General features: G+C 38.7%; 1 long non-coding RNA gene across 1 annotated transcript in view; it reads right to left on the bottom strand.

Annotated features, from left to right (window-relative positions):
* LOC124529062 (uncharacterized) overlaps nucleotides 1-12,233 on the bottom strand; it is an 84,611-nt gene extending 72,378 nt beyond the window's left edge. Inside the window, exon 1 of the long non-coding RNA XR_006966287.1 lies at nucleotides 12,169-12,233. This is a non-coding gene — a long non-coding RNA (uncharacterized LOC124529062). The remainder of the gene's footprint in view (nucleotides 1-12,168) is intronic.
* Nucleotides 12,234-13,816: the final 1,583 nt, after the last annotated feature.

The raw sequence follows: 13,816 nt of genomic DNA, 5'->3' as shown, positions 1-13,816 counted from the left end.
TATTCGTGTCTCCTGCCCATTTCTTAACTGGGTTGTTTGTTTTTTGGGTGTTGAGTTTGATAAGTTCTTTATAGATTTTGGACATTAACCCTTTATCTTCTCCCATTCTGTAGGCTGCATTTTAGTTTTGTTGATCATTTCCTTTGGTGTGCAGAAGCCTTTTATCTAATACATGAATTCATCAAAGTGGCAGGATATAAAACCAATGTGCAGAAATTTGTTGTGTTTCTATACACCAATAACAAAGCAGCAGAAAAAGAAATCAAGGAATCAATCCCATTGCACCAAAAACAATAAAATATCTAGGAATAACCTAAGAAAAGAGATAAAGAAACCTAAGAAAACCTAAGATCTCTAAGAAAAGAGATCTGTACTCTGAAAACTACAGAAGACTTCTGGAAGATATTGAAGAGGACACAAAGAAATGGAAAAGCATTCCATGTTCATGAACTGGAAGAATAAACATCGTTTAGATGTCTATACTACCCAAAGCAATGTATACATTTAATACAATCCCTAATAAAATAACCCCAGCATTCTTCACAGAACTAGAACAAACAATCTTAAAATTTGTATGGAACCATAAAATACCCCAAATAGCCAAAACAATCCTGAAAAAGAAAAAAAAAATTGGAGGCATCACAATTATGGATTTCAAGCTATATTACAAAGCTGTAATCATCAAGACACTATGGTACTGGCACAAAAACAGACACATAGATCAATGGAACAGAATAGAAAACTCAGAAATGGACTCACAACTATGTAGTCAAGTAATCTTTGACAAAGCAGGAAACAATATCCAGTGGAAAAAATACAATCTCTTCAACAAATCGTGTTGAGAAAACTGGATGGTGACAAGCAGAAGAATGAAACTGGACGAGTTTCTTACACCATACACAAAAATAAATTCAAAATGGATGAAAAACCTAAATATGAGACAGGAAAGCATCAAAATCCTAGAGAAGAACACAGGCAGCAACCTCTTTGACCTCAGCTGGAGCAACTTCTTACTAGACACGTCACCAAAGGCAAGGGAAACGAAAGCAAACATGAACTATAGGGACTTCATCAAGGTGAACCAATGTTTCTAGAGAACAAGTGCACAGAGAACAAAGGAGAGGGAGAAGGCAGGAAAGGAGGACAGGGAGGTCTTTCCATGGTTTCTACTTGTAAGAGTTTGGATTTCATCTGGTGGGGGATGGAGGTGGCTTTTGAGCAGGAAAGTGATAAGCAAATTTGCATTTTAGAAAAATTGCTCTAGTTTCTATGCAGAGGCAGAAAGCAGGAGACCTCTGCTTTGATAAGAGGCATTCAGTAAGGTAAGGCATGGAAATAAGAATAAGCAAATGAGGAATTATTTACAACAATGCTATCCAATAGAACTTTCTGCAATGATGGCAATGTTCTATGTCTGCACTGTCCAGCATGGGGGCCACCAGCCACATGTGACTATTGAACACTTGAACTGTGTCTAGGGCAACTAAGGAACTGAATTTCTAATTTTCTTTAATTTCAATTAATGTAGATAGCTGCAGGAGTTTATTGGGCATTGGAGCTTTAGAAGGTAGAACTGTGTGTGTGTGTGTGTGTGTGTGTGTACATTTTTAAGTTTCTAAAAATACCTTTATTGAGGTATAATTGGCAAAAAAATAAATTACACATGTTTAAATTGCACATTTTGATGTTTTGATATATGCATATACCATAAACTATGACAGTTAAGAGAGTGAGCATATCCATCACTCTGAAAGTTATATATAAAATTAATACACCTGAAACACCAATGCTGGATAAACATTAAAGGACAGGAAATTTTGTTAGCTGTTTCTTTGTTTGGTTAGTATAAACACAGACCAAAAAAGGACCTGATGCCTTTTTTTTGGCTTTGTTTCTTTCAGGGTTTTTTTTCGAATTTCAAAACTATATAAAGTATCTTACAGCTAAGGCAAACGTTCTGGAATGGGATGGAGGTAAGAAATAGGTTCAGACATATGATTTGGGGCACAGAAAAGCACAAGGTAGTTTCTGCACCAGGGTTCTTCAGTTGCCTCAGGGAGGAGCCATCAATCATTACCAGAATATTTTTTGCATGAAATTTGGGCTACTTTCCTCTCTTTTTTTTTTAAATATAATTTATTGTCCAGTTAGCTAACATACAGTGTATACAGTGTACTCTTGGTTTCGGGGGTAGATTCCTGTGATTCATCGCTTACATAGAACATCCAGTGCTCATCCCAACAAATGCCCTCTTCAATGCCAGTCACTCAGTTTCCCCTCTCCCACCCACGCACCATCAACCCTCAGTTTGTTCTCTGCGTTTATGAGTTTCTTTTGGGTTTCTTATGCCTACAGTTAGAGAATTCTATTGTACCCAGAAAACTCACTCTGAGATTTAAGATTTTCTGGATATACTGTTTTCGTGTGTGTGTGTGTGTGTGTGTGTGTGTGTGTGTGTGTTTCATCTTATAAGTTTTACCACTTAAACATTTGCAGAACATAGGATTTCTGTCAGGAACATATATGTGCTGATAAGGGGTGTTATTTCCAACATTTCCAGGAAACAGAAAGAAAACAATTGGAAAGAAAGTGAACAGGAAGCATTTTCATGTTTTCAAATGAGAAATATTTAAATTTAATTAATTAATCAAAACATGTTAATCTTAAGATGTGTTCCTCTTTTGGTCTTGGCTTGGAGGCTCCCAGAGCATGCTAGAATAAGCTCCCCAGGTGCTGCCTCTCACGGCATCTGCCCTGGGACTGCTGTGCTACTGGCAATCTCTCCTGCTCCTGAAGTATATTTTTTTAATTTATTTCATTTTTTTAATATGAAATTTATTGTCAAGTTGGTTTCCATACAACACCCAGTGCTCATCCCAAAAGGTGTCCTCCTCAATACCCATCACCCACCCTCCCCTCCCTCCCACCCCCCATCAATCCTCAGTTTGTTCTCAGTTTTTAAGAGTCTCTTATGCTTTGGCTCTCTCCCACTCTAACCTCTTTTTTTTTTCTTCCCCTCCCCCATGAACTTCTGTTAAGTTTCTCAGGATCCACATAAGAGTGAAAACATATGGTATCTGTCTTTCTCTGTATGACTTATTTCACTTAGCATCACACTCTCCAGTTCCATCCACGTTGCTACAAAAGGCCGTATTTCATTCTTTCTCATTGCCACGTAGTATTCCATTGTGTATATAAACCACAATTTCTTTATCTACTCGTCACTTGATGGACATTTAGGCTCTTTCCATAATTTGGCTATTGTTGAGAGTGCTGCTGTAAACATTGGGGTACAAGTGCCTCTATGCATCAGTACTCCTGTATCCCTTGGGTAAATTCCTAGCAGTGCTATTGCTGGGTCATAGGGTAGATCTATTTTTAATTTTTTGAGGAACCTCCACACTGTTTTCCAGAGTGGTTGCAGCAGTTTGCATTCCCACCAGCAGTGCAAGAGGGTTCCTGTTTCTCCACATCCTCTCCAGCATCTATAGTCTCCTGATTTGTTCATTTTAGCCACTCTGACTGGCATGAGGTGACATCTGAGTGTGGTTTTGATTTGTATTTCCCTGATGAGGAGCGACGTTGAGCATCTTTCCATGTGCCTGTTGGCCATCCAGATGTCTTCTTTAGAGAAGTGTCTATTCATGTCTTCTGCCCATTTCTTCACTGGATTATTTGTTTTTCGGGTGTGCAGTTTGGTGAGTTCTTTATAGATTTTGGATACTAAACCTTTTTCTGATATATCATTTGCAAATATCTTTCCCCATTCTGTGGGTTGCCTTTTAGTTTTGTTGATTGTTTCCTTTGCTGTGCAGAAGCTTTTTATCTTCATGAAGTCCCAATAGTTCATTTTTGCTTTTAATTCCCTTGCCTTTGGAGATGTGTCAAGTAAGAAATTGCTGCGGCTGAGGTCAGAGAGGTTTTTTCCTGCTTTCTCCTTTAGGGTTTTGATGGTTTCCTGTCTCACATTCAGGTCCTTTATCCATTTTGAGTTTATTTTTGTGAATGGTGTAAGAAAGTGGTCTAGTTTCATCCTTCTTCATGTTGCTGTTCAGTTCTCCCAGCACCATTTGTTAAAGAGACTGTCTTTTTTCCATTGGATGCTCTTTCCTGCTTTGTCAAAGATTAGTTGGCCATACTTTTGTGGGTCTAGTTCTGGGGTTTCTATTCTATTCCATTGGTCTATGTGTCCTGAAGTATATTTAAAGCAAATTATTATAACTCTTTAAAAACGAGTCACAGTGACTTATGAATTCTCGTTGGAGGCTGATATGGGCTTCTTCATTGAATGGTAAAGATGAGACCATGCTTTTTATTAAAAAATAAATTTGTAATTGGGGCGCCTGGGTGGCTCAGTCAGTTAAGTGTCTGGCTCTTGATTTCAGTCCAGGTTATGATCTCACAGTACATGGGATCAAGTCTGTGTCAGGCTCTGCGCTGACAATGCAGAGACTGCTTGGGTTTTCTCTCTCTCTCTCTCTCTCTCTCTCTCTCTGCCCCTCCCCTTCTCTTTCTCTCTCTCTAAATAAACACTTTTAAAAATTAATTTTAGTCAATCAAGCATCTGACCTCGGTCATGATCTCATGGTCCATGAGTTCGAGCCAGGCATGGAGCTCTGTGCTGACAGCTCGGAGCCTGGAGCCTGCGTCAGATTCTGTGTCTCCCTCTCTCTCTGCCCCTCCCCCCCCCCAACCCATGCTCTGTCTCTGTCTCTTTCTGTCTCAAAAATAAACATTAAAAATTTTTTTTAATAATAAATAAATAAATGGTGATAAATCCAGTCACTCAACTTAACACTTGCCTTCCATTTTCCTTCATCTCATAAACCCCTTCCAGCTTCAGATAGAGCAATAGTGCTTCATATGTGTATGCATGCATCCAGTTATTTCATTCAGTAAATATTCATTGGAATCTTCCTATGTGTCAGACACTTTTGTAAGGACTAGATCTACAACAGTGAACAACAACAAAAAAATCCAACTGTTATCCTAGCTCACAGAGGTAAGACAGAAAATTAGAAATGACAGCAGTAAGTATACAGTAGGCAATATAAAGATAAGAACCATGGAGAAAATAAAACAGAATAAGGCAATAAGAATTGACAGAGCAATGCGAGTTGCTACTTTATATAATTTTGTCAAGAAAGTCACTGACAAATTGAGAATTGATCAGATTCCTGCAGCTAATCAGGGAGTGAGCCATATAGTGATCTGAGGAAAAGGCTCTGAGACAAGATCGTCCTTGGTATGTCTGCGGCTGGCTGGGGTAGAGCAAGCCAGAGGTCAGGGAGCATGAAGAGGGTCAGACAATGTAAAGCATAAGAAATACTATTATAAGGACTTTAACTGAGAGCAGAAGTTGACAGGTTTCAAGCAGAGCTGTGATGTTATCTGATAAATGTTTCTAATTGACCATTTTGATGGCTAATGTTGTAAGGATAGACTTGACATGGTGTGGTAGGTAGAAAAGCATCCATGTCCTAATCCCTGTATCCTCTGAATATGCTTGTCATGTGGCAAAGGGGAATTAAGGTTGCAAATAGAATTAAGATTGATCACTAATCAGATGGAGAAAGAGAAGGATATTATCCTGAATTCTCTGGGTGGGCCCAATATAACCACAAAGGTCCTTATAAGTGAAAAAGTGGGGCAGGAGAGTCAGAGTCAGAGTAACGCAGTGTGAAAGATTTGACCATCACTGCTGTCTTTGAAGATGGAAGGGGGCCAGGAGTCAAGAAATGTGGGCAACCTCTAGAAGCTGGAAAAGACAAGGAAATAGATTCTCCCCAGAGAATGCAGCTAATACATTTTAAGACTTCTTATCTCCAGAAATCTAAGATAATAAACTTGCTTTGTTTGAAGCCACTAAGCCTGTGCTAATTTGTTATAGCAGCAATAGGAACTAACACAGATAGAGTGCAAAGGTGGAAGCAGAGCTCAGTCAGGTTAAGCATCTGACTTCAGCTCAGGTCATGATCTCGCAGATCATGGGTTCAAGCCTCGTGTCGGGCTCTGTGCTGACAGCTCAGAGCCTGGAACCTGCTTTGGATTCTGTGTCTCCCCCTCTCTCTGCCCTTCTCCCGCTCACTCTGTGTCTCTCTCTGTCTGTCAAAGATAAATAAACATTAAAAAAATTTTTTAAAAATAAAGAGAAATACAGTTTCTATCATCAAAGAGCACATAGTCTAAAAGAGAGAGTCATATAAACGGGTAATTATGGGACAGAGTAAAAACTGCAACACATATGTACATGTAATGTTCATCCTATCACAAAGGGAGAAGTTATCAGTCCCCTTCCTCTCTTTGGGAATTAGGAAAATGCTCCATAAAGGATATAGATGAATGCTGAGGAAGAAAAAAAGACTGGGCATGCCAGATCGTAGGATCAGCACATGCAAAGGCACAGCGATATGTAATAGGGTGGCATGGTCCAGAACCATAGTTTGGAGAGTCACCAGTTTGGTAGAGTGGCAGAAGATGAACTGTGATGATCATGAAGTGTTTTCCATACTAAGAACTGTAGACAGTGGGAATCATTGCAGGAGGCTAATCAGGGATTTAGTCTCTTTTGCGAAGGTCATTTCAGGGGCAGTGTGGAGCATATATTGGATAAGGATGAAACTGCAGGCCATGATTGGAAACATAAGGCTTAAGAGAAGAGAGAAAGATACCAAAGTAGTAGATTCAATAGAACTTGATGACTGATTGGATATGGGTCTTGGAAGAGAGGGAATAGTCTAGCATTACTCTAGGATTTGGGTTTGGCTGATTCATCAGTGAGAATTAGGTTTGGCTATGAGTAACAAGGACAAAACATAGCAAAGGCTAGAGAAGATTGATGCTTAATTTCTTGTGTGTAAATCCAGAAGTTGCCAATGTAGGATGAACGGCTCTGCTCCACGAAGCCCTCAGAGAGCCAGGCTCCTTCCCGCATATAATTCAGTGTTCCCAACGTGTGGCTCTCAGTCATGTGGTCCAAGATGGCCACTCAAGCTCCTGTCATCACATTCAGTGTTCCCAATGTGTGGCTCTCAGTCATGTGGTCCAAGATGGCCACTCAAGTGCCTGTCATCACATTCACATTCCAGGCATCAGGATGGAGGAAGGCACAAAGAAAATAAGGGCAAAAGAAAGATGCTAGCAATATTTTAAAGGTTTTCAAAAGCCACCATATGACTCATCTATTTGCATTCCTTTGGCTAAAATATAGCCACAGGGAGATTGGAGAAGTAACCTTTATTCTGAGTGGTCATTAATCCAGCTACAACCATTAAATTGCATTACTATAGAAGGACAGAAGAACAGATACTGAGAGACAACATCATCTCTGCCCCAGCTGATTGTTGGAGGATGTTATTATTGAACCAGATAGAGAGTAAAGAAGGAAAGGTAAAGACAAAGAGAAAGAACTTGATGTGTGTCATGCTGAGTTTTAGGGGTTTAGAGACTGTAAAAATGGAGCTGTCCAATGGTTGTTAGAAAAACAGATCCGAAGATCAGGATCAAGAAATGTCCTCACAGTAAATATTTGGAAATCATTGTAAGAGAAGAGTAAAGGCGAGTTCATTCAAATGGAATCTAGAGAATACCAAAAGAAAACAATTAAGAAGATTCTTAGCAATGCCAACATTTATAGGAAACACAGAAAAAAAAGGAGTCAGCGAAGGCACACAGAGAGAGAACCACAGGAAAGTGGCATCCTGGAAGACAAAGGAGGAACGAGTTTTGAAAATGTGTAAATAGCAGTGTTGAATCTTAGAAAGGATAAGGAAAACCAGTTAGAGAAGGAAACATACAAATTAGTCATTAAGAGATCATTGTGAAGTTGGCAAGATGATTTCAGGGTGTGATGAAGGTAGAAACCAGACTGAAGAGAGTTAAGAAGTAAGTAGATTTTTTTAATAAGTGGAATGAAAATATGTACCTTTTAAAGGTGAAAATTTTTAGCAAAAGAGAAGCACAGGGTGACAGAAGAAACTTCTACACAGAGAGACTTGGATATATGTAGAAGATGAGTTCATTTAACCTAAATTTCCTTTTGAATCAAGTGATGGAGACCATGCTCACAGGGGGAAGGAGAGGCAACCTGGAATTCTGCAGCAACTGCTCTCCCACTGCGACAGCAAACCAGACTCCATGTTCACCCACAAGCACTGAACACTGGGATGGATACCCAAAGAGCTCATTTTGGCCTCTAGTTTTATTTTATATTTATTCTCTCTAATCAGATCTCTCTCTACACCACCAACTCCTGCTCCCTCACTGACCTCCCCTACTGCAAAAACCTTAAATTTTTATTTGTTTGTTTGTTTAATAGCATCTTGCTTTTTTAATTTCTAGAACTGGAAGGATGTGAATATGAACCAGCCATATTTTTACATGTTTTTACTACATGTAGAAAGCCTGTAAGAAGTAGGAGAAAATTAAACCAATCCAGAGAAAGAGAAGAGAAAAGAGAAGTGGGAAGGGGAAGACAGGAGGAATGTGATGGTTACTGAACCCCTGGTTCTGGGCCTGACAGCCCTCCAGCCAATCAGACTCCTGGCCTACACAGTTCCTCTTCCCCTCCATGAGGTACCCCATGAACGTCCGATAATTTCCCCTTTTTGGTTAGACTAAGTTCAGGAGTGATTACTCTGAATACACATGAAGACTTATGTAATCCCCCCACACCTGGAAGTATACTCAGATGGGAAGAAATAGAATAATCATGTAGGTCTGGGCAGCCAAGCAACCAGAACAAATATGCATGGCTTCATTGTGGTCAAAAACTCCAGACAAATGAGCACACAATACCCAGCAACTGTTTTGGAGAAATGATGGCAAATCCCTCTGAAGGTCAAAGTTCAGCTGTTTGGGAACTTAGAGAACTTTGGAATAGAGAAGTACAGGAAGATACAGAAGTATACAAAGATACAGAAGTTAGGAAGAAATATGAGCATGAAGAAAATAAGGCAGATACAGAGTTCTACTGGAATAGGAAAACTAAAAGTAAGGGCACCTGACTGGCTCAGTCAGTTAAACTCCCAACTCTTGGTCTTTTTTTTTTTTTTTCAATTATTTTTTTATTCAAGTATAATTAACACACAATGTTATATTAGTTTCAGGTGTACAATATAATGATTCAATAATTCTACACATTTTTCAGTCCTCATCATGATAAGAATCCTTTTAATTCCCTTTATCTATTTCACCCAATCCCCTAGCCACCTCCCCTCTGGTAACCACGATTTTGTTCTCTATTTAGGACGATACTTTTCTGTTTGTCTCTTTTTTCTCTTTTTCATTTGTTTTTCCCAACTCTTGGTCTTGGCTCAGGTCATAATCTCACAGTTCAAGACATGGAGCCCCAAGTCGGGCTGTGGACTGACAGGGTGGAGTCTGCTTGGGATTCTCTCTCTCCCTCTCTCTCTGCCCCTCCACTGCTCATGCTCTCTCTCTCTCTCTCAAAATAAATAAACAAACTTAAAAAAAGAAAGAAAACTAAAAATGAGTTGCTTGAGAATAACTGAATGAATTAATTACTTTACCAAATGGAGTAATGCACTGAGGCTCAGGGATTGCTTTGGGTAAATACAGATTGTCAAGATGACCCAAGGACACTAATTTTAATACCAAACTGCTTGTTAATAAAAGAAAGGATAAGAACCATGTGATCCTCTCAATAGCTGCTGAAAAAGTATTTGACAAAACACAGCATCCTTTCTTGATAAAAACTCTCAAAAAAGCAGGGATACAACGATCATACCTCAAGATCATAAAGGCCATATACAAAAGACCCACTGCTAATATCATCCTCCATGGGGAAAAACTGAGAGCTTTTACCCCTAAGGTCAGAAACACGACAAGGATGTCCACTTTCATCACTGTTATTCAACATCACGGGTTGGAAGTCTTCACATCGGCAATCAGACAACACAAAGAAATAAAGGCATCCAAATCAGCAAGGAGGAAGCCAAACTTTCACTCTTCGCAGATGACATGATACTCTATGTGGAAAACCCAAAAGACTCCACCAAAAAACTGCTAGAACTGATACATGAATTCAGCTAAGTCGTAGGATATAAAATCAAGGTGCAGAAATAGGTTGCATTTCTATGCACCAATAATGAAGCAGCAAAAAGAGAAATCAAGGAATCAATCCCATTTACAATTGCACCAAAACCCATAAAATACCTAGGAATAAACTTAACCAAAGAGGTGAAAAACCTATACACTGAAACCTATAGAAAGCTTATGAAAAGAATTGAAGAAAACATTAAAAAATCGAAAAACATTCCATGCTCATGGATTGGAAGAACAAATATTGTTAAAATGTCAGTACTTCCCAGAGCATTCTACATATTCAATGCAATAACTATCAAAATAACACCAGCATTCTTCACAGAGCTAGAACAAACAATCCTAAAAATTTTATGGAACCAGAAAAGACCCTGAATAGCCAAAGCAATCCTAAAAAAGAAAACCAAAGCTGGAGGCATCACAATTACAAACTTCAAGCTGTATTACAAGCTGTAATCATCAAGACAGTATGGTAATGGCACAAAAACAGACACATAGATCAATGGAACAGAATAGAGAATCCAGAAATGGACCCACAAACGTATGGCCAACTAATCTTTGACAAAGCCGGAAAGAATATGCAATGGTGTAAAGACAGTCTCTTCAGCAAGTGATGCTAGGAAAACTGAACAGCGACATGCAGAAGAATGAACCTGGACCACTTTCTTACACCAGACACAAAAATAAACTCAAAATGGGTGAAAGACCTCAACGTAAGACAGGCAGCCATCAAAATCCTAGTGGAAAAGGCAGGCAAAAACCTCTTTGAGCTCAGCCACAGCAACTTCTTACTTGACATGTCTCTGGAAGCAAGGGAAACAAAAGCAAAAATGAACTATTGGGACCTCAACAAGATAAAAACTTCTGCAGAGCAGAGGAAACAATCAGCAAAACTAAAAGGCAACCAAAAGAATGGGAGAAGATATTTGCAAATGATACATCAGTTAGTATCCAAAATCTATAAAGAACTTATCAAACTCAACACCCAAAAAACAAATAGTCCGGTGAAGAAATGGGCCAAAGACATGAATAGACACTTTTCTAAAGAAGACATCCAGATGGCTAACAGACACATGATAAAATGCTCAACATCACTTGTCATCAGGGAAATTCAAAACAAAACCATGATGAGATACCACCTCACACCTGTCAGAATGGCTAAAATTAATAACTCGGCAACGACAGATGTTGGCGAGGATGCAGAGAAAGAGAAACCCACTTGCATGGCTGGTGGGAATGGAAACTGGTGCAGCCACTCTGGGAAACAGGATGGAGACTCCTCAATAAATTACAAATAGAACTACCCTAGGACCCAGCAATTGCTAGGTATTTATCCAAAGGATACAGGAGAGCTGATTTGGAGGGGCACATGCACCCCAATGTTTATAGCAGCACTATTGACAATAGCCAAAGTACGGAAAGAGCCCAAATGTACACTCCATATACACAATGGAGTATTACTCAGCAATCAAAAAGAATGAAATCTTGCCATTTGCAACAATGTGGATGGAACTAGAGTGTATTGTACTAAGCTAAATAAGTCAGTCAGAGAAAGACAAATATCATATGATTCCACTCATATGTGGAATTTAAGATACAAAACAGATGAACATAAGGTAAGATATACAAAAAATAATATAAAAAACAGAGAGGGAGACAACCTATAAGAGACTCTTAAATACAGAGAACAAACTGAGGGTTGCTGGTGGGATGTTTGGTGGGGGAAAGGCTAGATGGGTGATGGGCAATAAGGAGGACACTTGTTGGGATGAGCACTAGGTGTTATGTGTAAGTGATGAATCACTAAATTCTATTCCTGAAATTATTATTACACTATATGTTAACTTAGATTTAAAAAGAAAAAAAAGTTCGTGGTGTGAGGAGAAAAAAGAAAATACCAAACTGTTTGGCATTAGTAATTGCCATCTCATCAAATACTAAAAGTTAATTTCACTTAAGCAAGTATTTACTGAACACCTATTAGGGACACAGATAGAAGAATTCAAAATAAACTGAGGCACAGCTCTAACCTCAAAAGTTCAAATGTTATAGGGAAGACAAGACAACATCCATGAAATGAAAAGACCCCAATATGTAATATTTTACCTCAAGATTTCAGTAACATAGGAGGAATTGAAGGCTTTGCCTCTCCCCTTATGACACAAGAGGATTCCATTTCCTAAACTGGACCAGCCTAGAAAGGAAAATGTAGAACCTTGAGAATTACCAACACTTTTTGCCCACTGAAAACTCAAAATATTAAAACAGAAACATATGGAAGAAAACTAAGCTTGGCCAACTGGTAAGCAGTGGAGGGCTTGAAATATATCTGTATCCCCCCCACTAGGTACACTCATGTGAAGCTGAACGTAAAGAGAATGTCTGAGGATGTTGAATTATATCTTACCCACAGTATGGACTTGAGGTCATAAAAATGACAGCAAACAAAACAAGGAGAAAAAAATATAAAAATATTAAAACTGTGCTTTCCAAAAAAATTAAGAAGAGAGAGAGATGTTTGCTTTAAATTTCACAAACACTTCCATAAGCGTTATTGTTATTATAATCCTCAGAATCTAAAGATGAGAGTAAAATTGGGATCACATAAATAATCCATTAACAAAGCAAACTCAACCACAAGTAAAAAGTGCTGAGTGAAAGTCTGAATGAACAAAGGTTACATTAAATGATCCTAGGGCTATTTTTATTATTCACATGTCTCTAGGGAAGAAGGAAACTGTTTAATCATACAATTGCTCAGATTTTACTGCAATGCAAGTTTCAATTCTCTGTATCTCCATAAAATTGCAATTTTTAAAAATATATGCCTTTACAGGAAAAAAAAAAAAAAAAACAGTCCTAATACAATCCAGCAGTATTTTCCAGGCCAACGCTTACTTTCACACTCATGGAGTGAAAATGTTTAACTGACTTGAAACACATAAAAACATGCTTATTATTTTATGCACCCATACTCATTTTGGATTCGTCATATTACTCTCCCCAGGCGTTCCGATGAGTTCTGAGAAAAACTCTGCTGGGATTATATTTCGTCTACACTGTTAAAAGAAGGAAGATTTGGCAGTCTTGTAATTTGGTGGTGGTTTTTAACTCAAATTCCAGATTAAAGAGGTTTAAATTACTGCAATCACAGTTCTTTAAAACAGATCAGTGAATCTCCAGAGACTTACCTTTCTTAGAAATTATACAAATGAAAAATGAAAGAAATGACATCTTCTTTAGTCCTTTTGCAGATCCATCCTCTAGATGTTATAGACACCCTTCATCTTAATTCTAACCCATTTAAAATATCTGAGGAGACAAAGGTAAAAGGATCCTATAACAACTTTGGGTAAGCTTTCCATTAACTACTATTTTCATGGACCATGGCACTTCCTGTCGTTAATGGTTAACTCCACCTGATTGCCTGCAAGGTAGGTGGCGAATTCATCTCAATGAGGCTCAAGGGATCTTGAGACCATTAAAATCCATATCTCTGCCTTTAGAAAGAACTACTGGGGAGGGGCACCTGGTTGGCTCAGTTGTTTGAGCATCCGACTCTTGATTTTGGCTCAGATCAAGATCTCATGGTTCGTGAGACAGAGCCACGCATAGTGCTCTGCACTGGCAGTGCGAATCCTGCTTGGGATTCTCTCTCCCTCTCTCTCTGCCCCTCCCCTGCTCATGCCTGCTCTCTCTCTCTCTAAATAAATGAACTTAAAAAAAATAAATAACTGCTGGGGAAATATATATG

This window comes from Lynx rufus, unplaced genomic scaffold, assembly GCF_022079265.1.
Source record: "Lynx rufus isolate CCGP_SWC_20201006 ecotype Redwood Valley unplaced genomic scaffold, mLynRuf1.p SCAF_6, whole genome shotgun sequence".
NCBI lineage: Eukaryota > Metazoa > Chordata > Mammalia > Carnivora > Felidae > Lynx > Lynx rufus.
The sequence above is the reverse complement of the archived record's forward strand: the minus strand, read 5'-3'. Positions and strand labels throughout refer to the sequence as shown.